Source organism: Perognathus longimembris, chromosome 17, assembly GCF_023159225.1.
Source record: "Perognathus longimembris pacificus isolate PPM17 chromosome 17, ASM2315922v1, whole genome shotgun sequence".
Classification (NCBI taxonomy): domain Eukaryota; kingdom Metazoa; phylum Chordata; class Mammalia; order Rodentia; family Heteromyidae; genus Perognathus; species Perognathus longimembris.
In genome coordinates this window covers 47180952-47207464 of record NC_063177.1, presented here as the reverse complement: position 1 = coordinate 47207464, position 26513 = coordinate 47180952, and the positions used below count along the sequence as shown (strand labels likewise).

The 26513-nt window shown below is 46.5% G+C and overlaps 1 long non-coding RNA gene across 1 annotated transcript; it reads right to left on the bottom strand.

Moving 5' to 3' along the window:
• Positions 1 to 13081: 13081 nt before the first annotated feature.
• LOC125365513 lies at positions 13082 to 26278 on the bottom strand. Its single transcript, XR_007213711.1, has 4 exons — positions 26248 to 26278; positions 25519 to 25523; positions 19733 to 19738; positions 13082 to 13273 (listed from the first exon to the last, which is right to left on the bottom strand). It is a non-coding gene; the product is annotated as an uncharacterized LOC125365513 (long non-coding RNA).
• Positions 26279 to 26513: the final 235 nt, after the last annotated feature.

Below are 26513 nucleotides of genomic sequence, written 5' to 3'. Positions count from 1 at the left end.
GTTTCAAAATCATCTCCTGGTGGGCCTCAGCAGCCTCTTCAATGGCACTGTGTCGATGAGCCTGGTGCTCAGGAGACCGGGAGCAGAGCTTACACAGCAACTTGGTTTCCACCTCACAGAACATCTGCTTCGGCTCCTCGTGTGTCTCACACCTGTGTTCCTCAGAGTTCAGGAACTGCTGGAGGCGGGCTTTTCTACCAATAGACACCAGATGCTTCATCATGATGTCGGTTTTGAGGTCTCTCTGGTGGGATGGAGCCCTGCAGACCGGGCACCTGGCTGGATTCTGGGCTTCTTCCCAGGCAAGGCAGAGACATGGTCGACAGAAAGTGTGCCCACACACTATGGTGACCGGGTCAATAAGGGTATTCAAGCAGATAACACAGTTCAGTTGGTCCTGGAAGGCCTGGGTGATTTCCGTGCCCATTCTTTCAATGATGGAAAGTCTAGCGATACGATTCTTTTCCTTTTTCTTCCTTTGCCACTTCTGGGCTTCAACTCAGGGCCTGAGCACTGTACCTGGCTTATTTACGCTCAAGAGTAGCACGCTACCACTTGAGCTACAGGTCCACTTCTCACCTTTAATATATATATTGCTGAGGAGTCAGACCCAGTGATTCAGGTAAGGGAAGCATACACTCTTGCATTAGGTCTTATTCCCAGCCCAGAGAGCTGATTCTTCTCTCTGATTCTCACCAACTGTAGCCAAGTTCCAAACTCCGGCAGATCTGCAGTTGTGTGGAAGTGGGCCCTTCTTCTGAATAGCCTGATTCTCAGTGGGTTTGCCTCCCTTTTATATGTGGAGAGGGTGGGACCACAGGACTCTGACAACCAATCAGAATGCTTTTCCTTGATTGCCTTGAAACAGGGTGTGTCCTGGGCTTTACTTCTAGTAGTCCATTTACATATCAATAAGTTGCACTTTAAACCCCTGCAACTCTGCCTTTGTGTTCAGTTTCACTAAGCACTTGTAATAATTCCCTCTGAAATCGCATTGGATGCAATTTAGGCATACCTTAGAAAAATTTGAAATGTGTTCATCATTGCTTAGTAAACGTTTGTGTTGTTACAATTGCATAGGTTCAATATGTTTTTAGATTCTTCGTGTTAATGATATTTTCTCTCAAAATCAAAATCTATTCGTGGGTTTTCTTTTATTTAACCATTTTGGCAATCTTTCAAAAGTCCTAGCTCATTAGAAAATAAAGGTGTTAGATCATGAAAATTATGACTCATTGTGGATAAAATGGGTAACGGTTTTGCCTTTATTTCAAATGTACCAGATTACAAGTTCTAACCAGAAGGAAAGGAATTGTATGGTATCAAAAGTTATAATAAAATGTAAAAAATATTTAAGAAATATCTGTTTGAAATGAATGTCTACGGTTGCCAGAGCCTGGCGACTCAGTCCAATAATCCAAAGTGTGTAGGAAGCAGATACGAAGAGTTTGACCTCATGTCAAGGCGAAAGATCCTCTGTATCCCATGTTCCCATATCCAACAACACACTAAGCTATGAAGTCCTCATGGTGAAGATTTAGGCCATGCCGCCCAGGAAGATGATTTCCACCTCTCAGGTCTCATAACAGAATCACGCAACCTCAGGCACTATCAGGATTTGTCCTAGCAGCAGCTCTGAGTTTCACACAGTAGCCAATTGCTGTCTGCATTTGGTCCAGGTTCTCTAAGGGAAAACATTTGGTCTTCTGGGAACACTATCTTTCCCATGGTACCAACTTTTTCTGTTGAGATGGGGATCTCATCAACTTGTTTTAGCCCTGTGTGTCCAGGAACCATGGTCCCCCTGATGTCATTCCCCAGAGTGGCTGGGATTGTAGGCTGGAGTACCTGCCTGGCTCTCCAATGGGATGTTTTCATAGAGGATTATGCTCTATGTTAGTAGCTGGCTATTGCCACCGCATTAAACTAATTTCTGAATAATCCCTGGGTGAGTTTGAAGCAGGAAACCTTGCAGGAAATGTCCCTCCCTGTTTGCCCTCCTCTTCCTGAGTAAACACCAAGGAACCTGGGGGAGTTGGGCTTCCAGAAGCCTGCAACGTCCTTGGGGTTGTATACAGGACATCACGTCGGCCTTGTACTAGTGACTATAGGGTTAGCAGTCTTTTATTTACCTGTGCAGTGTTGGTTTGCCACCCCCTGGAAGGTGCAGGACAGTGTTGGGTCTCTTTAGGTCTCGCTTTTTGCTTTATTATTATTTTTTTGCCAATCCTGATCATTGGTCTCTGGCTTCCTTTTTCTCAAAGCTAGCAACTCTAGGACTTGAGTCACAATGGCCACTTCCGGGTTCTTCTGTTTATGTGGTGGTGATGAATGGAACCCAGGGCTTTGGGCATGCAAGGGGAGCACTCTACCACTTAACCATATTCGTAGCCCCCAATAGGGCTGGATTTTTCAAGACACAGGCAGGCAGTCTGTCAAGTTAGGCAAAGCAAGCAAGCAGACATACAGATACAGAATCGTTATTAGGGATTACAATTCCAGTAAACCCCTGCAAACAAAGCAATCATCGCAATACTATTCCTGGCACCAGGTGTGACTGGTTTTTACCTATTTAACTTTTTAACCTTAAATCTTTGTCTTTTTGGTACTTCCCCTATTGGAAAACATGGAAACTCAGTGGTCTTCCTCATTCCTTTCTTTTGCCAAGATCAAACAGCTGAACAGCAAAGTGCTTTCTGCTCCTCTTCTTGGCCTTAGGTTTCCCCTTTCCCAAGCCCAGTACCTTCTCTCAACCTGCTGTTTCTAGGGACTCAAAACAGGGGGGTTCCCTACACCTTTCACTTGGTTTCCCCACTCTGTGGAGAGAGTGAGTACAGAGAGAGAGAGAGGTCCTGATGGATGCGTTCTGTCTTCACTTCTTTTTTCTTGAATGGAGCTGGCCAATGAAGTGTCTAGCTGGCTCACATTCTCTCTCTGTGAAAATATGCACTTAGTTTCCCCAACAGGATATATGTTCATGAGTTGTTGCCTAAATAGAGTGGGAAAGATACATTCCTCATCTGACCAGTCCTAGTCTATGCGTTCTTGAATCGATTTGTAGTGTTGTAGGTGAAAGGGTATATCCGGGCCATGCCAGCGAACCATGCGAAGATAATCACAGACAGAAGGAGGTTTACTAGTGGGGCCACACCTCCTATGGGAGAGCTACATGGCATCTGCACCTTATCCAGGTCTGGGTATCTGGGCTTAAAGGGCAAGAAGGTAAGTAGTGAGTAGGAGTGGCTCATTAGGTATGGGTGGATCTGGGGGCTAGTGGGAGGAGCCGAGGCCCTGAGGCTAGGGAAATGCTAACACCAGGGAATACAGCTGACTCCATTTTGATCAGTGAAACTTGGTAAAAATATTTGTTGTGTGCTCTACCCCCTGCATCAACCCCCTACATCTGTTATGCTTTTACCTTGATAAACCCCAGCTCAAGGATGGGGGCGGTGAGGGAAACGCAGTTTCAGCTCCCAAGTCTGTGCTGCATTCCCAGCCGGTCAGTTCGCTTTTTGCTTCCCCAATAAACTCATCTTTTTGCTGGAGACTGTCTGAGTGGCAGACTCTTGGTGGGACATGGAATCACCCCACCCCACCTTGGCCCTGCAACAGCAGATGTAATATGCTTTCTTCATAAGAATGATCACAAGACTGAATTACACAAATGTAGCCGTACACGGGCAGTAGTAATGATGGCAGATATCTGATTCTATTCCTCTCCAAGGCAGGACAAAGTCAGCTTGCTGAATACGGGATAACCAGGTGGGCCTTTCCCCTGGCAGTAGTCAACAGCACTCAGTCAACCAGGCTAGGAGTCTTTTTTTTTTTTGCCAGTGCTGGGGCTTGGACTCAGGGCCTAAGCACTGTCCCTGGCTTCTTTTGGCTCAAGGCTAGCACTCTGCCACTTGAGCCACAGTGCTACTTCTGGCCGTTTTCTGTATATGTGGTGCTGGAGAGTTGAACCCAGGGCCTCATGAGGCAAGCACTTTTGCCACTAGGCCATCTCCCCAGCCCAGGAGTCTTTATTTAGCTGTGTTCAGCATCTGCTGGCCACCACCAAGATGGTGACAAACACTGCTAGGGCAAAATAGGGCTAGGCTTTTTATTTTTTTTGGCCAGTCCTGGGCCTTGGACTCAGGGCCTGAGCACTGTCCCTGGCTTCTTTTGGCTCAAGGCTGGCACTCTGCCTCTTGAGCCACAGTGCTACTTCTGGCCATTTTCTGTATATGTGGTGCTGGGGAATCGAACCCAGGGCCTCATGTATACGAGGCAAGCTCTCTTGCCACTAGGCCACATCCCCAGCCCCGGGGGTGGGCTTTTTAAAGGCAAGTATCACATGTGCCCCTCCCAGGTGGTCATGGGGTAAGAATCACATTCACCACACGCAGTTGGTCTGGCAAGTTAGGCAAAGCAAGCAGGCAGACAGACCTAAGCAGGACTGCTGTTAGTGATTAGGATTTCAGGAAACTCTGGAAACAATCAATACAATTCATGATTCTGGGTGTGAGTGGTCTTAATTAGCCTGAAATCTTTCTCTTCTAGGAACTTCCCCTAAACGGAGTGGTCTTCCTCATTCCTTTCTTTGGCCAAAGTCAAGAAGCTGTAGGTCAAGCCGCTTTGGGCTCCTGTTATGGGGCTCACGTTTGCTCCTCCCCACGACCACTACTTTGTCTAAGCCTGCTGTTTCTAGGGACTCAAAAATGGGGTTCCCCTACACCTTTCACTTGGTCTCCATAAGCTGACAAGGCTGTGGATGATGACGTTGGGGCCCAGTCTAGAGTGCTCCAAAACCCCATGTGGACGCAGACATCTCTGGTCATTTGTGGCATCATAGACATTTAACTCCTGTGCTTCCTCCTCTTAGTTCACCTTCCCAGGATCCCCTACATTCCCTCCTCCCAGTCCCTCCAAACCCTTGCATTGCCCTGGTTACCCCAATAGCACCACCCAGGCTCCTGAGCCCCTGCCTTTATGTGGGGGCACCAATGCCAAATGAAGGTCAGGAAAAGAGAGTGCAGAGTTTTTATCCCCCAGATTCTTCTCTGGTAATGCCTGTGTCCCTGCAAGAATACACACTCCCTACATGAGCTCTGGCTTTTCATCCATTTGAGCTTAGGCAATGTCTTGGTTGCCCAAGGCCGTTCTTTTCTGGATGCTTCCATGTGACCAAAAGGCTCCTTTAACTCTGGCCCACCTCAAAGAAACTTCTTCAGTGAAGTCTTTGCCTAGAACTGTCCTGAGATATCCATGAGGTGGAGATGAACCATGTAAGGCTCTGTCTTTCCTCCCAGATAGTAAAAGCGGCTCTGAGCACGGCTGTGTGTGCATCACACTGGACAGCATCCCGGGAAGTGTGACTTCAATTTACTGAGCAACCACCTTACCATCCAGATGTGGACCATTTCTGTCTCTCCAGCAAGCATCCTTGGATCCCTTCCCATGTCATGCCATGCAGACCCCATTCATTTAAAATGGCACCGCTTAGGGAATCTGATGCCCCACCATCTCTGCAGGGATGCCCACCAACCACACTTAAACATTACCTCTCTGCCTTTCTTGTGTTGTTCTTTTTACTGTGGGCCTTGGGGCTTTAATTCAGGGCCTGTGTTCTGTCCCTAAAGTTAGTCACTCAAGGCTAATTCTCTACCACCACTACTTCTGGTTTTTTTGCTAGTCAATTGGAGATTGAAGTCTGGTGGGCTTTTTTTTTGCCCTGGCTATGAACCTGAATAGCTAGGATTACAGTTGTGAGTCCACGAGTGCTCATCCTTTCATCAGATTATTACAGGTAAATATGACCTGAAAGAAAAAAGGTCTCCAGTTTCAAGAGCTCTTAGTTGACTGCCTTCCTAAGCAAAAATCCCATTTGTTCTATTCCACCATAAACACATTATCCAACCTACTCTATCCACACAAAGCACCTGCAGATTGCAGAAAGGGTTGCAATAGGGAGGCCAGATCTGCCCAGTGCCATCATTAGCTGTGGAGCGACTTCAGGTTGACTCCAGCTCAGATAAGAGCAGAAGCCAACTCCATCTCCACTAAGCCCTCCCCCACCCTATTCAGGGAAGCTCCCCTTTACTATGTTAAGTTATGTAGATTGACTACCTGAGGCCTGAGAGCTTCAAGAGAACCAATGTCCTCCTCTTTTTTATGATAAGTTATGTAGATTGACCACCTGAGGCCTGGGAGCTTCAAGGGAACCACCTATGAGTAGGCATAGAATGATAGGTTAGTTCAAATAGATATTATGAGACAGACTGTAACTCTATTGGCCACCTGTGTGAGGCCTAGCATGCTCTGAAGTGTTTTATCTTCTTTGGTCACCTGCGTGTGACAAGGTTGTCTGTGATGATTGCCTCATAACCAGGCTGGAAGGCCACACAGACGCGCGGTCCCAGCTCCTGAGTCTGGGCTGCACAGGTGTGCGTGGTTCCAGCTCCTGAGTCTGGGCTCTGATCCTGCACTCGTGGTCGGCAGTTTTGGCTCCCGAGTCTGGGCTGCGACCAAGGCCGGTCGGTTCACTTTTTGTTCACTTCTTACTTCCCCAATAAAACTGTCTTTTTGCCACCTTGTAGCTGGAGACTGTGTGGTGGACTCTTGGGGGAACCAGGAATCCCCTCACTTGGGGGGGGACCCCGTTTCATTGTAGCGAACCCCCACTCTACTTCAGGGTTTAATGCAGTCAAACTGGAAGGATTTTCAGGACTACTTAGAAAGTCATCCTTTCCTTTCTCTGGATAAGACAGCAGAAAAAAACTCTGTTGAGGAGGTTGTTTGTAAGGAGGAGGCTTTGTAAGGAGAGAAGGAATCCAGTATCTTTTGCTCTCTTTTGTAGGTAATCTAAAATTTCCCTTCAGAAGTCAGCCTGGGCTGGACAGTCTGTGAGAGTCTAATATCCAATTCACCACCAAAAGTACGAAGGGTCTATGGCTATTTTGAGCAAAAAGGCTCAGAGACAGTACTCAAGTCCTGACTCAAGCCCCAAGACTGGCATAAAAATGAAGAAACAACTTGTCAATTTTTATACTTGGACTAGCAATAATTTCTTGCACATGAGCCATGCCTTAACAAAGCTGCTTTACAATGCCACCCATCCACTCAGACAAAACAGGCAACAGAACCCACATCCGTCCTGATGTCTTCACGCTCCCTTTGTCAGCACAGCACAACCTCCACCCACTTTGCTCTGGTTAATTTTGAGACAGGGTCTTGCTTCTTAGCCAGGCAAAGATGACTAGAGTCCACCAATCCATGCTTCTCTTTGTACTTAGGATAAAACACACAGGCCACCACGCCCATTTTTTCATTCAATTTGTTCTCTTTATTCGGCGTTCATATTTGAAAGAAAACAACACCCAGTATACATTAAATCATAAAGAAAGCCAGAAACAAAAGTCCAGTATTAGTGATGTGCTCCAGAGAAGGGCTTAGACAAGTCCTTAACTAATGAATCATGCTGTAGGACTGTTGTGCCAAGTCGCAAGACTACCACCAAGAAGACCACCAAGACTCAGACATTTTGAAATGCAAAAGCAAGGCAAGGCTTTATTCAAGTGAGCTGCAACTCGGGCCTCGTCCTCCCAACGGCACAGTGGAGGTTAGGAGGAAGCCCCGAGCTGTGATTACACAGGGCTTATAAAGGCAAAAAACAATGTTACAACAATCAGGTATTCAAGCAAGCAAGATTAGGATACAGGTACAAATCTGACTGGCTCAGGGTTCGATTCTAGGGGTGGTCAGAGTTAAGCATTCCCAGCGGTTAGAGTTCTAGACTGACTGGGCCCTAATGGGCTTGTCCTGGGTTTGCTCAAAGGCCTGCTTTTCTCAGGTTTGGGTGGTAAAGTGGGGTTCGCGTGGTAAAATGGGGTTCACGTGGTAAAATGGGGCCTAACTTCAAGGTCTGGCTTCATTTCCCCCTTTTCCTTTTTGGTACCTTGGGAGCCAACCATGGCTCCATTCTGTCCATTTCAATGGCTTGCATGTCTAGGGGATGATATAGAGATAAGGCATGGGCCAATAGGGCCCAAAGTAGTAACCAAAGGGCCTGTCACCATTTCTCACAAGTACAGTCTCTGTACCTCTGTTTTGCATGCCTCTAGTTTATCCTGCGTCATCTTCCCCAACACAAGTCTGGTGCCTCGGTTTTAAAGGGGGGCTGATGGTGAAGATCATCCATCTTCTGTAACTTCTTCAGGCTGACTAAGTCACGTTGACCTTACCTAGCCAGGAACCTATAACCTTAGTCTACTTTACAAAGGGACTGCACACATCAAACTGGACAGGACTCCTGCTCATCACACTCGGAAAGTCGCTTATTTAGGTTCAGCTCCAAGCGATCTGGCACATCCCAGTTGCCTGTGGCCAGATCACATAAGTCTACTACTAAGTCTGGCCACCAGGTTCCTAGGGGGCTTCCTTAGTTGCTAAAATAAGGGGGTCACCCCACTTTGGAGTGAGCTGCCAAAATAATTGGAAAGGCTGGTGAGGGTTAACATCAACATTAGCCAGTGTAGCAAGGAAAGAAGTCAAAATGAAAATTATGACAATATTCAGTCAACTTTCTTTTCTTGAGGAGAAGGCAAAGTGGCTGAGTCGGGTGCTTTGAGACCTCCCAGGTTCCATCACGATAGTCATCGCCCAGGGCAAAGGGGTCAGCTGGCCTGACGTGGGAGCAATGGACCCGTGTTGATGCCGTCTACCTTAGTCAGTAGCACTACATAGGGTCCCTTCCACTGTGGTTCTAAGGATTTGGGGTTCTGCCTCCGGACGAACACCCAGTGCCCTGGTGAATAAATGGGGGGTAGAGACAGAAGCAGAATCATATAATGCCTTAAGTTGGGGCCACATATTCTTGTGCACGAGCTGCAAATAATCAAGTTTACACAAAAATTCAGCATCATCCAAATCAGCAAGCAATTCAGTCTGAAGGCTAGGGATAAAGGGTGGGAGGTACCCATACTTTATTTCAAAAGGAGTAAAGCCAAGCTGATAGGAAGAATTTCTTAGACTTAGGGAGCCGCGGCTTACAGGTTCGACTGTGTCTCTCCAGCCCCTGTGAGGGGGCAGACCACACAGTCTCACTGTGTCTCTCCTGCCCCTGTGAAGGGGCAGACCATACAGTCTCACTGTGTCTCTCCTGCCCCTGTGAGGGGGCAGACCACACAGTCTCACTGTGAGGCTCTCTCTCTCCCGTTCTTGTGTAGGAGTGGACCAGACAACCCCGAATATAGAGTGGACTGGACGGGTGCCCATTAGAAGGGCCTCCCAGTCCAGTCCTTCAGGTTCAGGGTGGTAGTGAGAAGCCTGAGGCCCCTGTGGATTGCTTGAGGTGTCCCCCAGTCCTCCAGGACTGCCCAAATGAGCGTGTCCAACCGGCTGGTCCTTCACTACCTACAGGTTCAGATTCAGGCGGCCGGCCAAAACAGAAAACAAAACTACAAATCACACAGACACAGACACACAGAATGAACAGCACTATTTTCTTACCTTCGGAGTCTGGGGTCTCGGGGGTCTCTGGGGCCATCCCAGATGAAACCCCAAATGTTGTGCCAAGTCGCAAGACCACCACCAAGAAGACCACCGAGACTCAGACATTCTGAAATGCAATAGCAAGGCAAGACTTTACTCAAACGAGGCCCCGGCCCAGGCCTTGTCCTACCCACCGACACAGGGGAGGTTAGGAGGCAGCCTAGAGCTGCGATTATACAGAGCTTATAAAGGCCAAAGATAAAGTTACAGCAATCAGGTGTTTAAGCAAGCAAGATTACAGGTACAAATATGATTGGCTCAGGGCTTGAGGTATTCTAGGGGTGGTTAGAGTTAAGCATTCCCAGTGTTAGAGTTCTCCACTGGCTGGGCCCTAATAAGCTTGTCCTGGGTTTGCTCACATGACCTCCTTATCTCAGGTTCGCGGGGTAAAATGGGGTTCCCGTGGTAAAGTGGGTCCTGACTTCAAAGTCTGGCTCTTCAAGAGCACTAGGATTTTTCTAAACTTACCATGGAAGGAATGCTCCTGGGGGTCCATGCCCCAACATGGCAGAGTGATAAATCATGAAGTCAAAATCCAAACTACAAGGCACCTAACCTTTTCTCGGATGTTTTACCAAGTTCTTGAATGCTAGCTTGAAACATAAGCTCTCTGATGGTGGTTGTATTAATAGGAGACACCTTACCTGAAGGGTTGTGGTAGGGGATGAGTGATTGAGGCAGGTGTAAAGCTGATGGACCATTGTTATTTCTGACTTCCATGCCTCTACAATGCCTGTGTGCAGAAAGCTTTTACATGTGGCCTCCTTTTCTTTGTGTCTATTATACACTCTAATATGACCTCCAGTATTTCAGAAATGGAACATTTTTCGTTCCTGTTAGAAATACCTTGAGACCAGGATAATACCTTGTTCTCTATGCTCTGGGTGCTGAACATAGTTCCCATTCCAGAACTGATACCCAAACCAAAGTTTGTTGAAAATTGAGAAAGTTAGAACAATTTCAGGAAGTATAACCAAAAGCTGGGTGCTTGTGGTTCATTCCTGTAATCCTAACTACTCAGGAGGCTGAGATATGGAATCCTGGTTCTAAAGCAGCCAGGCAGAAAGGTCTGTGAAACTCTTATTTCCAAATAACCACCAAAGGGGCTGGCAATATGGCCCAGTGGTAAAGTGTTCACCTCGTACACAAAAAGCCCTGGGTTCAATTCCTCAGCATGACTTATATAGAAAAAAGCTACAAGTGGTTCTGTAGTTCAAAAGTTAGAGTGCTAGCCTGGAGCAAAAAGAAGCCAAGAACAGCGCTCAGGCCCTGAGTCCAAGCCCCAGGACTAGCAACAAAAACAAAACAAAACAAATAAACACCAGAAAGTAAGAAGGTGCTTTGGCTATGTTTAGCAATAAAGCTCAAGGACAGTACCCAGACATGAGTTGAAGCCCCACAACTTGCAGAATTAGGAACAAAACATCCAATCAAGTTATATAGTGGAACTAGCAATAGTTTCTTGTACAGGACCGATGGCAAAATAAAGCGTTGTTAAAATGCCCCACAGCCCTCTACAGGGAAAGAAGAACAGGAGACACGTAGACGCACATCTGTCCTGACAATTTCATGCCTCAGACACCAGCTCATCCTCCACCCACTTTGCTCCGATTAATTTTGAGGTAGGATCATGCTTACTAGCGAGGCAAAGATGACTACAATCCACTATGCATGTTACTCACGTTTCTTCTGTTAACACACACATCACCACGCCAATTTAGTTCATTTTATTCCATTTTCATATTTAATACAAACGAGTATACATTCACGTTCAAACAAAGCTAAATAAGGTACAGTATTAGTGGTGTGCTCCATGAAGGGCTTAGACAGATCCTTAACTACTGAATCATGTTGAACGCTTAGTGCAAAAAAAGGCCTGACAAGAATGTGGAAGGAACCAGTGTCATACTTCCAGATAATGGAACCCTTAGCAACATTCACAAAACTCAAGCTTCCATTGTCAAAGTCGAGAAACACACCAACCATGCTCACAGGCCTCTCTATATAGTGAGGCAAAAATGGGTAGGTGTAAACAGACAGGTGTCCTTGTTCACCTTCACACATAAAAGGAGGAATATATCCCCAGAGTGAATTTCCATGGGCGTCTTCCATTTCCTAGAACTCCTGTAGACTCCTAGTACCCAGTCCAAAGAGTCATCCACAGTCAGCTCCCAGTAACGTTATCCGGAACTGAACTCGTGGAAGCCCCATGAAGTGAAGTTGGATCTATCACAATTCAAAAGTGCATCAACACTGTCATCTATCACAGTTCTCAAGTTCTCAAACAGCATCATACCAGGATTCTGTGTTCCCTGACTGAAGGAAATCTCCACTCTGTGCAGGCTGAGTTCGTCCATCAGTCCAGAAATGTGAAGGGCACGGAGCTTTGGATTCATTGGCTGGGGAATATATACCAACAATGACTCACATCTGGCTCATGTGTATTTTCAGTCCATGAGGAGTTTCACATCTGGACGTTGCTATTTTTTCATAAGCTCCTGATACATTTTTTCTGAAATCTGTCTTCATATTAAACATATGCATTTTCTGGCTTTAAGTCAATGTAACGTCACCCCGTTTTCCTTGATAAGTCTCTCTGAATGCTTCTTTGCCTCCTCCTGTAATTGTGCAAGTAGTATCTCAAACATAATCTCGCAGGCCCTTCTGTATACCTGCATATACCAAGTCCATTGGTAGGTTACTACAAACTCTTAATATATGTTTCTCTTGTTTTCTTGTATCTTGTTCCACAAACATGTCATTCTTTTTAAAATCATCTCCCGGTGGGCCTCAGCAGCCTCTTCAATGGGACTGTGTCGATGAGCCTGGTGGTCAGGAGACTGGGAGCAGAGCTTACACAGCAACTTGGTTTCCCCCTCACAGAACACCTGCTTCGGCCCCGGTGTTTCTCACACCTGTGTTCCTTTGAGCTCAGGAACTGCTGCAGGCAGGCCTTTCTAGCAATGGACACCAGATGCTTCATCTTGATATTGGTTTTGAGGTTCTTCTGCTTGGATCAGCCCAGATCAAGAAATTTTGGAACATTCTATACCTTACAAAATAATCAACAATTTCTCCTTTATTTCTAAAATGCCAGCAAGTTCTATGAAAGTAGGAAGCTGATAAAAAAAGAATGCCACGTGGTATTTAGCCAGGAGAGAAAAGTGTATTCCAGGACTGATGGTCTTTGCTGAGATGAGGCATGGGCAGAGAGAAGGGGCAATCCCTGTGGGTCCTGCCTTAGCTAGGACAGGGGCAGGAGGGTGGGGCCAGGTGGATGAGGATGTGACCTCAGGGAAGAGGGAGGTAACTGCCTGCAGCTCTGCTGGTTACCCAGGTAACTGGGTAGAGACTTAACCAGGTTGGGTCATCTGCATGGAGCGCTGCCTCTGTGGACTTTTAATAATTATGAAAAGTGATGAAGATTCTCTAGCTACTTCCTGCTGGCAAGGGGGTAAAGGTAGAAATGTGGCCCCTTCTAGATAAGGCAAGTAGCAGATGGTAGGTAGGTGCCAGTCCTTGACTGAAATCTCATGAGGCAGTGGCCGGCAGTGTATGCAAAGGGGAAAGGAAGGACTTAGGGAAGAAAATAAAAAATTGGATGATTGGCTACTTGGGGCAGTTCTTATGCTCAGGTATGGACATTAGATGAACAGACTACCATCTCCTGATCCTCCAGTCTGATTCATTTTGAAAGGGTGGGTGTAAAGTGACTCCACTTAGGATGTAACATCATTCTCCTCTTACAATTCCCCACGATCCCTTGTTCCAGGCACTGGTTGAGTCCCAGGGGTATAAATACTTGTTGCTGGGGTGGCTGGCCCGAGTCAACATTCACAGGGATTTGAACTCAAGGCCTGGGCACAATCCCTGAGCACTTCTGCTGGAGACTACTGGTCTACCACTTGAGACACTTCCAGTGTTTGGCTGATTAATAATTAGATGCATCTCTTGAGCCATGCTTCCAGCCTGGCTCTTTTCTGGCTACTTGGGAGTTGCAGGTTTGAAAGGACCCATATGTAAGGTTTCTTAAAGTAGGTGGCTACCACCACTTGCCCCTGCCTCATCTAAGGCAGGGGAAGTGATGAGTGGCCAGGTAAATGAGGATGTGACCTCAGAGCAGGGGAAGTAACTGCCTCCAGATATGTAGGTTCCCCATGTAACTGGGTGCAGACTTAACCAGGTGTGTGTGTGTGGGGGGCAGAAATCTGCTTAGAGCTCTCTTGGGTGGAACTTACAGTATTTATAAACAGTTTTGTTAAATGGCCACTACTTCGTATAAAATTAAACTTTAAAGTTTTTTTTTTTAATAAACACACTCCACTTCCAATGAGGTGGGTAGTGTTTTAATAGGGGAAAATCCCAGGCAAGTATTCTAGCCACCCGATCCACAATCGTGGCTTTTTTTTTCTCACTCCCTTGGTGAGAAGTCTTGATTTACCTGAATCCCCTTTCTCTCCCACGAGGGGGGAGGGGCATCACGACCTGCTTCCAGCTTCCACCCTGTGCATATTGGCACCCTTCCAGATAGCTTTTCCGTTGCAATTCCTCTTCATCTGACCCATGTTGAGATCTCCTGTCTGGGCCACAAATAATAAAATACCTTGCAGAATTTATAAAATGCTTTGCCGATTCCAGTTACTTACCTTTGGGGGCTGGAACTGGTGCTTGAGCTCTGGGCCGCCGGGGCACAATCCCTGTTTCAGGACTCGACCTCCTGCTCTTTGGTGGCCAATTGCAGACAAGAATTTCACAGATGTGCTGATGGAGCTGGCTGGCTGCGAACCCCCATCCTCAGACCTCAGCCTCGTGTGTAGCTAGATTTACAGGCCTGAACCAGCGGCGCCCGGCTGGGTTAGGATTCAGATGGACAACTTGAGTCTTCGCTCCGAAACCCGGAAAGCACCCGGAGCCTAAGTCCATACACTGGAGCGTCGCCATTACCTCCTACTGGGAGGGGGCGAAGGCCAAATCCAGAGGTATGCCTGTGGAATGTGAGCGGGGCGCCGCGGACTTCTAAGCGGCGTCGACTCCCACCTGCCCGCAACCCGGCAGAGGACGGCCCTCAACTTCACCATGTGCCCCCTAGACCCGAAACCCCTGAGGTCGGAAGAACCCAGGCAACACCACTGTCAAACCTCTCAAGACCCGGGGACGGGGCAACAACGGATGTGTGGAGAGACCGGAAGTCCTGTCTTGGAGCTTTGCGGTCCTCTCTAGGAGTCCGGAGGCTTCCCCTCTCTATGGTGCGCAGCCACCTGCTGAGGGGAAAACAAGAGGCCCGCAGGCATCAGGTGGGAAGTGGGAGGCCCCTGTCTTCTGGACTAGCTCCCAGGTCCTTTGTACTAGTTCAACCTGGCTGCACCGCCAGCAGAGGATCAGGCATTGCCCTCATCATTATAAAAAAAAAAGAAAAAGAAAAGGTACCCTAAAACTAGAGATTCATAGCTGTGTTTTCCTTAGTGAATGCACATCTGCATTTGTTTCTTGATCGGGATGGAGTCCAACTTACCCCCACGAATGCAGGTGAAAAGACCTTCAATCACCATAGTGAAAGGTTTGAACTGTGCTTGGGACTGAGATCACAGTTCTGGGGTCTTCCCACAGAACCACCCTCTCTCTCCTCTAAAGCCATGGCACACTTGTCCTGCCAGTTCCCTGCCCCCACTGGTTCTTCAGGTGCCTCAATGTCCAGGTAAAACATCTTTTATTAATTCATTTACCTGCATTTTCTCCTCAAAAAAACAGAAAGGAAGCTACACCCATATAAACAAAATAAACAAGTACCGAATCTAGCCAAATCACAACTGTTCCAGGGTAGACTATCTGGCCCTGGGAATAAACCAACTTCCTATCCTGAAGTACCATCTGCTTCAGCTGATCCTAGACCCTGAGACCAACAGAAACCACCCAGACTTGCAGAACAAGCTACCTGCTGACTGCCACCAGAAGTCCCCCCTGACCAACTGTTCCACGCTGGTGCTGGCCCTATAAACCCTGCCTGGGCCGGTTGGCCCTGCTTCCACCTCTCTGATCCCCACCAGATGAGCGCCTGGGAATGTACTCTAATAAACTGTTTCAATCATCTCTACAGCTCTCCACTGCTCTTTCTCTGCTTAGAACCATTGATAACCGTCATATACCATCCCCAGGAAAATGGATTTTAAATGTATTCAAGCCTGATGAAGAACTGCTGGGCATATATCAAAAGCTGTTTAGTATGTTTTCCTCTGATCCAAACGACCTCATCCATGGGGATTTTACTCTGGGAAAATAATGCAAAACCAAAGTAAAGCTGCATTTCTGAAATGAATTCACTGGACATTTGTGCAATATGCTTGTGTAGTCCACCCTGGGAGTGCTCCATGCAGATGCTGGCCACCTGATGAAGTCTCCACCCAGTTACCTAGGTGACCAATGGACCTGGAGGCAGTTACTTCCCCCTTCCCTGAGATCACATCCTAATTCACCTGGCCAAACCCCCTGCCCTGCCCTAGGTAAGGGAGGGCCAGGAGGTGGGCTCCCCTTCTCTCCAGCCAAGGATCACCTTTCTCCGTGGCCAATTGTTCTGGAATAAACCTTTCTCTCCAGCCTGAATACCCTGTGGTTTTCTCCTTTATTGGCTCCCTATTTCATCAACGTTATAGCTTACCCAATATCTTGTTTCCCTTTTCCTGATTAGAGCACTAGGATTGATCTAAACTTACCAGGGAAAGGAAGGCTCCTAGGGTTCCATGCACCAGCGTTGCAGACTGATAAATCATGAACTCAAGATCAAGGCTACGGGGCTGAGGATATGACCTATTGGCAAGAATGCTTGCCTTGTATACATGAGGCCCTGGGTTCAATTCTCCAGCACCACATATACAGAAAATGGACAGAAGTGGTGCTGTGGCTCAAGTGGCAGAGTGCTAGCCTTGAGCAAAAAGAAGCCAGGGACAGTGCTCAGGCCCTAAGTTTGAGGACCAGGACTGGCCAAAAAAAAATTATCAAGGCTACAAGACACTTAACCTTGTCTCTGTTGCTTTACAAGTTCTTGAATGCTAGCTTGAAACATAAACTCTCTGATGGTAGTCATTTTTTGTGGACATATTAATAGGAGACACCTTACAGGAAGGGTTGTGGTAGGGGATGAGTGAATGAGGCAGGTGTAAAGCTGATGTACCATTGTTATTTCTGACTTCCATGCCTCTACCATTCCTGTGTCCAGAAAGCTTTACATGCGGCCTTCTTTTCTTTGTATGTATTACACACTCCAGTATGATCTCCAGTGTTATATCAGAAATGGAATATACTTCCTTCATGTTGGAAATAACTATTAGAACAAATTTAGACAGTATAACCAAACGTTGGGAGCTTGTGGTTCATTCCTGTAATACTAACTACACAGGAGGCTGAGATATGACAATCCCCATTCTACAACAGCCAGGTAGAAAATTCTGTGAGACTCTTATCTCCAAATAACCACCAAAGGGGCTGGCAATATGGCCCAGTGGTAAAGCGCTCACCTCATATACAATAAGCCCTGTATTCAATTAATCAACATCACATATATAGAAAAAAGCCAAAAGTGGTGCCATGGCTCAAGAGGTAGAGTGCTGGCCTTGAGCAAAATGGAGCCAAGAACAGTGCTCAGGCCCTGAGTCCATGCCCCAGGCCTGGCACCAAAAACAAAACAAAACACATAACCAACAAAAAGAAGGAGCAAAGGCTATGTTGAGCAATAAAGCTCAGGGACAGTACCCAGGACAAGAGTTGAAGCCCCAGAAATGGCACAAAAATGAACAAAACACCTTACCAAATTATACAGAGGAAGTATATCTTGTACAGGACTGATGGCAGAATAAAGCATTGTTAAAATCCCACGTAGCCCTCCAGAAGGAAAGAAGAACATGAGACACGTGGACACACATTTGTCCTGTCATCTTCATGCCCCCCACAACTAGGCTCAGTCTCCACTCACTTTGCTCTGGTTACATTTGAGACAGGATCTTGCTTATTAGCAAGGCAATGATGACTACACCCACTATGACAGCTACTTTCTTCTGTGAATACACACATGACATCACGCTGATTCATTTCATTTTATGTTTCCTTTTATTCCATTTTCATATTTAATACAAATGAGTATAAATTCATGTTCAAACAAAGCTAAATAAGGTACAGTATTAGTGGCATGCTCCATGAAGGGTTGAGACAGATCCTTAACTACTGAATCATTTTGAACGCTTAGAGGAAAAAAAAGGGCTGACAGGAATGTGGAAGGACCCAGTGTCATACTTCCAGATAATGGAACCCTTAGCAACATTCACAAAACTCAAGCTTCCATCTTCAAAGTCGAGAAACGCACCAACCCTGCCCACAGGCCTCTCTATATAGTGAGGCAAAAATGGGCAGGTGGTAAACAGACAGGTATCCTTCTTCCCCTTCACACATAAAAGGAGGAATATGTCCCCAGAGTAAATCACCATAGGCTTCTTCCGTTTCTTAGAACTCCTGCAGACGCCTAGTGCCCAGTCCAAAGAGTCATCCACAGTCAGCTCCCAGTAATGTTTCCCGGAGCTGAATGTCTGAATGCCCCATGCAGTGGAGAAGTTGGAACTATCAGAATTCAAAAATGCATCAACACTGTCTTCAATCACAATTCTCATGTTGTCAAACAGCCTCATACCAGGATTCTGTGTTTCCTGACTGAAGGAAATCTCCACTCTGTGCTGGTTGAGTTCATCCATCAGTCCACAGATGGGAAGAGCACGGAGCTTTGGTTTCACTGGCTGGGGCATATATACCAACAATGACTCACATCTGGCTCGTGTGTATTTCCAGTCCATAAGGAGTTTCTCATCTGGATTTTGGTATGTTTTCATCAGTTCCTGATACATTTTTCTGAGATGTGTCTTTTTATTAAACATTTGCCTTGTTCTTGCTTTAAGTCGCTCTAAAGTCATTTGGTTTTCCTTGAGAAGTTTCTCTGAATGCTTCTTTGCCTCCTCATGTAATTGTGGAAGCACTACCTCAAACATATTCTTGTTGGATCTTCTGTATTCCTGCATGTAACAAATCCACTCCTTCATTGAAACGAACTCTTGATGGATGTTTCTCTGGTTTTCTTGTATCTTGTTCCATAAAGATGTCATTTGTTTCAAAATCATCTCCCGGTGGGCCTCAGCAGCCTCTTCAATGGCACTGTGTCGATGAGCCTGGTGCTCAGGAGACCTGGAGCAGGGCTTACACAGCAACTTGGTTTCCACCTCACAGAACACCTGCTTCGGCTCCTGGTGTGTCTCACACCTGTGTTCCTCAGAGCTCAGAAACTGCTGCAGGCAGGCTTTTCTAGCAATGGACACCAGATTCTTCATCTTGATGTTGGTTTTGAGGTTTTTCCGCTTGGATGGAGCCCTGCAGACCGGGCAGCTGGCTGGAATCAGGGCTTTTTCCCAGGCAAGGCAGAGACATGGTCGGCAGAAAGTGTGCCCACAGACTATGGTGACCGGGTCAATGAGGGTATTCAAGCAGATACGACACCTCAGTCCTTCTTGGAAGTTCTGGGTGATGTCCATGTCCATCTTTCCGATGAATGAAAGTTTAGAGAGCTGATTCTTCACTCTGATCTTCACCAACTGCAGCCAAGTTCCAAATCTGGACAGTCCAGCAGCTGTGTTGATGTGGGGCCTCCTTCTGAACAGCCTGAGCCTCAGTGGGTTTGCCTCCCTTTATGGTTAGAGAGGGCGGGACCTCAGGACTCTGACAACCAATCAGGATGCTTTTCCTTGAGTGGATTAAAAAAGGGCGTGTGTCTGAGCTTTCCTTCAGGCATTGTAATAACAAATCAATAAGTTGAACTTTAAAACTAAGCACCTATGCCTTTTTGTTCATTTTCACAGAAATGCTTGCAATAATTCCTCTTGAATGTCATTGGATGTAATTGTAGGCATTCGTTCTCAAAATCTGAAATTTACTTTCCATCTTTGTTTACTAAGCTTTTTGTTGCAAAAATTGAATAGTTTATATATTCTTCCATATATATTTTACATTGAGTTACTCATGGTTTTTATCAGTAGCAAAATTTATGTATGTCTTTTTTATTTAGTTTTTTTCTTGTCTAAGTAGTGTACAGAGGGGTTACAGTACCCTGTAAAGCAGTGAGTACATTTCTTATCAAACTTCTTACTTCCTTCCTTTGTCTTCTCTCCCCTTCCACCCTCCCCTTAGATGCACACTTGCACTTTTTTCTTAATTGGGATGGAGTCTAACTTACCCCACAAATGCAGGTGAAATGACCTTCAATCACCATAGGGAAAGGTTTGAACTGTGGTTGGGACTGAGATCACAGTTCTGGCATCTTCTCACAGAACCACCCTCTGAATCCTCTAAAGTCATGGCACACCTGACCTGCCCATTCCCTGTACCCACTGGCTCCTTTGACACAATGTCCAGGTAAAACAACTTTTATTTACTCACTTAACTGCATTTTCTCCTCAACAAACAGATAGGAAGCTACACCAGTATAAACAACATAAACAAGTACAGAATCTAGGCAAATAACAACTCTTCCAGCATAAACTCTCTGGCCCTGGGAATAAACCACCTTCCTATCCTGAAGCCCCATCTGCTTCAGCCGATCCTAGACCCTGAGACCAACGGAAACCACCCTGACTTGCAGAACAAGCTACCTGCTGACTGCCCCCAAAGTCCCCCCCGAACAACTGTTCCATGTTGGTGCTGGCCTTATAAACCCTTCCTGGGCCTGGCCCAGGCTCCACTGCTCTGATCCCCACCAGATGTGCACCTTGGAGAGTACCCCAATAAAGTCTCTTTCAATCATCTCTACAGCTCTCCACTGCTCTCTCCCTGCTTAGAACCATTCATAAACATCATATAGCATCCCCAGGAGAATGGATTTTAAATGTATTCAAGCCTGACCAAGAACTGCTGGGCATGTATCAAAAGCATTTTAGTATGTTCTCTGAAGTGCCAGACTTTGAAGTCAGGCCCCACTTTACCACGCGAACCTCACTTTACCACATGAACCTGAGTTAAGCAGGCCCTGTAAGCAAACCCAGGACAATCCCATTAGGGCCCAGTCAGTCAAGAACTCTAACCACTGGGAATGCTTAACTCTAACTGCCCCCAGAATGCCTCGAGCCCTGAGCCAATCAGATTTGTACCTGTGTCCTAATCTTGCTTGCTTGAACACCTGATTGTTGTGACTTTGTTTTTTGCCTTTATAAGCCCTGTGTAATCACAGCTCGAGGCTCCCTCATAACCTCCACTGTGTTGGTGGGTAGGACGAGGCCCAAGTTGCAGCTTGCTTGAATAACATTCTATCTTGGGGACCTAGCCCCCTAGATTTGACTCTAGCTTACTGGAAAGCCTTGCCTTGCTTTTGCATTTCGGAACGTCTGAGTCTCGGTGGCCTTCGTGGTGGTCATTTCGTGACTTGTCACAACATTCTTCTTTGGTCCATGCGACCTCACCCATGGGTTTTTACTCTCGGGAAATAATGCAAGACAAAAGTAAAGCTGTGGGGCTGGGAATATGGCTTAGTAGTAAAGTGCTCACCTCCTATACATGAAGCTCTGGGTTCAACTCCTCAGCACCACATATAGAAAAAAGCTGGAAGTGGAGCTGTGGCTCAGGAAGTAGAGTGCTAGCCTTGAGGAAAACGAAGCCAGGGATCGTGCTCAGGCACTGAGTCCATGCTCCAGGACTGGAAATTAAAACAACACAAATAGACAAAAGTAAAGCTGCGTTTGTGAAATTAATTCACTGGATATTTGTGCAATATGTTTCTATATTCCACCCTGGGAGTGCTCCTTTCAGATGCCCCCCAACATACCTGGTTAAGTCTCCAACCAGTTACCTAGGTGATCAACATACCTGGAGGCAGTTATTTCCCCCTTCTCTGAGGACACATCCTAATCCATCTGGCTTCACCCTCCCTTCCCCAGCACTAGATAAGGGGGAGCCCAGAGGTGGGCTCCCCTTCTCTCTATCCAAACAAGTCCTTATTTCCTGGCCAGTTGTTCCGTTTTTATTTTATTTACTTTTTTTATTGTCAGTCCTGGGGCTTGAACCCATGGCCTAAGCCCTATCCATGGCTTCATTTTGCTCAAGACTATCACTCTACCACTTGATCCACAGAGCTACCTCTGGCTTTTTTTTATATATGTCGTGCTGAGGATTGAACCCCAGGCTTCATCTATACAAGCACTTTACCACTAGGCCATATTCCCAGCTCCTTGCCAGCTGTTCTGGAAGAAACCTTTTACCCCTGCCTGAGTCCCCTGTGGCATTCTCTTTATCAGCTCCCTATTTCATGAGCCTTATATATTCCCCAATATCTACGTTCAGATCAGAACACTAGGGTTTTTCTAAACTAATTATGGAAGGAATGCTCCTAGGGGTCCATGCCCTAGTGTGGCAGAATGATAAGACATGAATTCAAGATCCAGTCTAACGGAGACCTAACTTTGTCTCTTCAACAAGTGCTACTTTAACAAGTTCTTGTCTGATGGTGGTCATTTGGTGGTGGACATATTAATAGGAGACACCTTACCCTAAGGATTGTGGTAGGGGATGAGTGATTGAGGCAGGTATAAAGCTGATGTACCATTGTTATTTCTGACTTCCATGCCTCTACTTTTCCTGTGTCCAGAAAGCTTTTACATGTGGCCTACTTTTCTTTGTGTCTATTACACACTCCAATATGATCTCCAGTATTATATTAGAAATGGAATATTTTTCCTTCCTGTTGGAAATACCTTGAGAACAAGACAATATCTTGTTCCCTATGCTCTGGGTGCTGTACATAGTTCCCATCCTGGAACTGACACCCAAACCAATGTTTGTTGAACACTGAGAAAATTAGAACAGTTTAAATAAGTATAACCAAAAGTTGTGCACTTGTAGTTCATGCCTGTAATCCTAACTACTAAGGAGGCTGAGATGTGAGAATCCCGGTTGAAAGCCATCCAGGGAGAAAAGTCTGTGAGGCTCTTATCTCCAAATAACCACCGAAGGGGCTGGGAATATGGCCCAGTGGTGAAGTGCTTGCATCATATACATGAAACCCTGTATTGGATTCCTCAGCACAACATATATAGAAAAAAGCCAAAAGTGGCCAAGCGGCTCAATAGGTAGACTGCTAGCCTTGACCATAAAGAAGCCAAGAACAGTGCTCAGGCCCTGAGTTCACGCCCAGACTGGCAACAAAAACAAAACAAAAAAAATCACCACCAGAAAGTAAGAAGGAGTTATGGCTATCTTGAGGAATAAAGCTCAGGGACAGTACCCAGAACCTGAGTTGAAGCCCCAGGACGGGCACAAATATGAACAAAACATCTGATCAAGTTATATAGTGGAACTAGCAATAGTTTCTTGTACAGGACCGATGGCATAATAAAGAGTTGTTAAAATGCCCCACAGCCCCTAGAGGAAAAGAAGAACAGGAGACATGTGGACACACATCTGTCCTGATACCTTCATGTCCCCAGACCCCTAGGCACAGTCTCCACCCACTTTGCTCTGGTTAATTTTGAGACAGGATCTTGCTTATTAGCCAGACAAAGATGATTACAATCCAGTATGTATGCTACTCTCTTTACTTCTGATGATAAACATATGCCACCACACCAATTTATTTCATTTTGTTTCATTTTATTCCATTTTCATATTTAATACAAACGAGAAGACAAGGAAAGCTGATTAAGGTACAGTATTACTGGTACACTTCATGAAGGACTTAGACAGGTCCTTAACTACTGAATCATGTTGAAACCTTAGTGGAAAAAAAAAGGCCTGACAGGAATGTGGAAGGACCCAGTGTTTACTTCCAGATAATGGAACCCTTAGCAACATTGACATAACTCAAGCTTCCATCTTCCATTTCGAGAAACACAGCAACCCTGCCCACAGGCCTCTCTATATAGTCAGATATAAACGGAGCGGTGGGAAAGATATGGTTATCCTTGTTTCCCTTCACACACAAAAGGAGGAATATGTCCCTAAAGTGCATTAGGTTGGGCACCTTCCATAAACCCATAACTACTGTAGACACGTACTGCCCAGCCCAAAGAGTTATCCACAGTCAGTCCCCAGTAATGTTTCCCAGAGTTGAACCTCTGGACGCCCCATGCAATGGAGCAGTTGGATCCATCGGAATTCAAAAATGCATCATTGTCATCACTGTTACTGCCGTTAGTAAATTTTCTCACTTCATCAAACAGTGTCATACCAGGGTTCTGTGTCTCTTGACTGAAGGAAATCTCCACTCTGTGTTGTGACCTCAGAGCAGGGGCAGTAACTGCCTCCAGATATGTCCGTTCCCCATGTAACTGGGTGGAGACTTAACCAGGTGTGTGTGTTTGTGGGGGGAACATCTGCTTGGAGCTCTCTTGGGTGGACCTTACAATATTCATAAACAGTTTTGTTAAATGGCAACTCCTTGTGACACTTCTTTTTTTCTTGGCCAGTCCTGGGGTTTGGACTCAGGGCCTAAGCACTGTCCCTGGCTTCTTTTTGCTCGAGGCTAGCACTCTGCCACTTGAGCCACAGAGCCACTTCTGGCCATTTTTATTTTGTATATGTAGGGCTGAGGAATTGAACCCAGGGCTTCTTGTATAGGAGGCAAGCACTCTTGCCACCAGGCCATATCCTCAGCCACTGTATAAATACTTTAAAGTTTTTTTTTTATTAATAAACACACTCCACTTCCAATGAGGTGGGTAGTTTCTTAATAGGGGGAAAACCCAGGCAAGTATTCTAGCCATCTGATCTACAATCGTGGCTTTTTTTTCTCTCCCTTGGTGAGAAGTCTTGATTTACCTTCATCCCCTTTCTCTCCCACGAGGGGTGGGGGGCTTCAGGACCTGCTTCCCGCTTCCCCCCTGTGCATACTGGCACCCTTCCATGTGGGTGGCTTTTCCTTTGCAATTCCTCTTCGTCCGACCCAAGTCGAGATCTCTTATCTAGGCCATAAATAATAAAATACCTTGCAGATCTAGTTACTTTCCTTTTGGGGCAGGAACTGGCGCTTGAGCTCTGGGCCGCCAGGGCACAATCCCTGTTTCAAGACTCGACCTCCTGCTCTTTGGTGGCCAACTGCAGACAAGAATTTCACAGATGTGCTAATGGAGCTGGCTGGCTGCGAAACCCCATCCTCAGACCTCAGCCTTGTAGGTAGCTAGGCTTACAGGCCTGAGCCAGCGGCGCCCGGCTGGGTTACGATTCAGATGGACACCTTGAGTCTTCGCTCCTGATACCCGGAACGCACCGGGAGCCTGAGCCCGTAGACTGGGGCGTCGCCATTACCTCCTACCGGGAGGGGGCGAGGGCCGAACCCCGAGGTATGCCCAGGGAAGACTAGCGGGGCGCGGCGAACTTCCAACTGGCGGCGTCTCCTCCAAGCCTGCAACTCGGCGCTGTACGGCCCTAAACCTTCCCATCTGCGCCCTAGACGTGAAACCACAGAGATGGGAAGAACCGAGGAGATACCATGGCACAACCACACACGACACCGCGACGGGATAGGACCGGATGTGTCCAGAAACCGGAAATCCGGTCTTGGAGCCTGCCGGTCCTCTCTAGGATCCCGGAGGCTTCCCCTCTCTATGGTCCGCGGTTTGCCGCCGCCTGCTGGTGGGAAAACAAGAGGCCCGCTGGCTTCAGGTGCAAAGTGTGAGGTCCCTGTCTTCTGGACTACCTCCCAGGCACTTAATACTTATTCAACCTGGTTGCACCGCCAGCAGAGGATCAGACATTGCCCTCATTATTATAAAAAAAAAAGGTTCACCGTGGTACCCTAAAACTAGAGATTCATAGCTTTCTTTTCCTTAGTGAATGCACATCTGCATTTGTTTCTTGATCGGGATGGAGTCTAACTTACCACCACGAATGCAGGTGAAAAGACCTGCAATCACCATAGTGAAAGGTTTGAACTGTGGTTGGGACTGAGATGACAGTTCTGGCATCTTCTCACAGAACCACCCTCTCTCTCCTCTAAAGTCATGGCAAACCTGTGCTGCCTGTTACCTGCCCCCACTGTCTCCTCTGTTCACTCAATGTCCAGGTAAAACAACTTTTATTTACTCACCTGCATTTTCTCGTCAACAAATAGATAGGAAGCTACACCCATATAAATAAAAAGACAAGTGCAGAATATAGCCAAATTGCAAATATTCCAGTGTAAATTGTCTGACCCTGGAAATAAACCACCTTCCTATCCTGAATCACCATCTGCTTCAGCTGATCCTAGACCCTGAGACCAATGGAAACCACCGAGACTTGCAGAACAAGCTGCTGACTTCCCCAAAAGTCCCCCCTGACCAACTGTTCCACGTTGGTACTGGCCCTATATACCCTGACTGGGCCGGCTGGCCCTGGTTCGACCTCTCTGATCCCCACTAGATGGGTGCCTGGGAATATATTCTAATAGACTCTCTTTCAATCATCTCCACAGCTCTCCACTGCTCTTTCTCTGCTTAGAACCATTCATTACCGTCATATAGCATCCCCAGGAAAGTGGATTTTAAATGTATTCAATCCTGGCGAACAACTGCTTGGCATATCTCAAAAGGTGTTTGGTATGTTCTGTTCTGGTCCATGCGACCTCACCGATGTGGATTTTGCTCTGGGAAAATAATGCAAAAGAATAGTAAAGCTGCTTTTCTGAAATGAATTCACAGGACATTTGTGCAATATGCTTGTGTAGTCCACCCAGGGAGGGCTCCATGCAGATGCCCCCACCAGGGTAAGTCTCCACCCAGTTACCTAGGTTACCTAGGTCTTACTCCACCTGGGCACACCCTCTGCCTTACCCTAGATAAGGCAGGGCCTAGCTGTGGGCTCCCCTTCTCTCCATCCAAGCAACTCCTTATTCCCTGGCCAGCTGTTCTGTATTTATTTGTTTTGTATTTGTTGACAGTCCTGGGGCTTAGACTCAGGGCCTGAGCACAGTCCCTGGCTTCTTTTTGCTCAAGGCT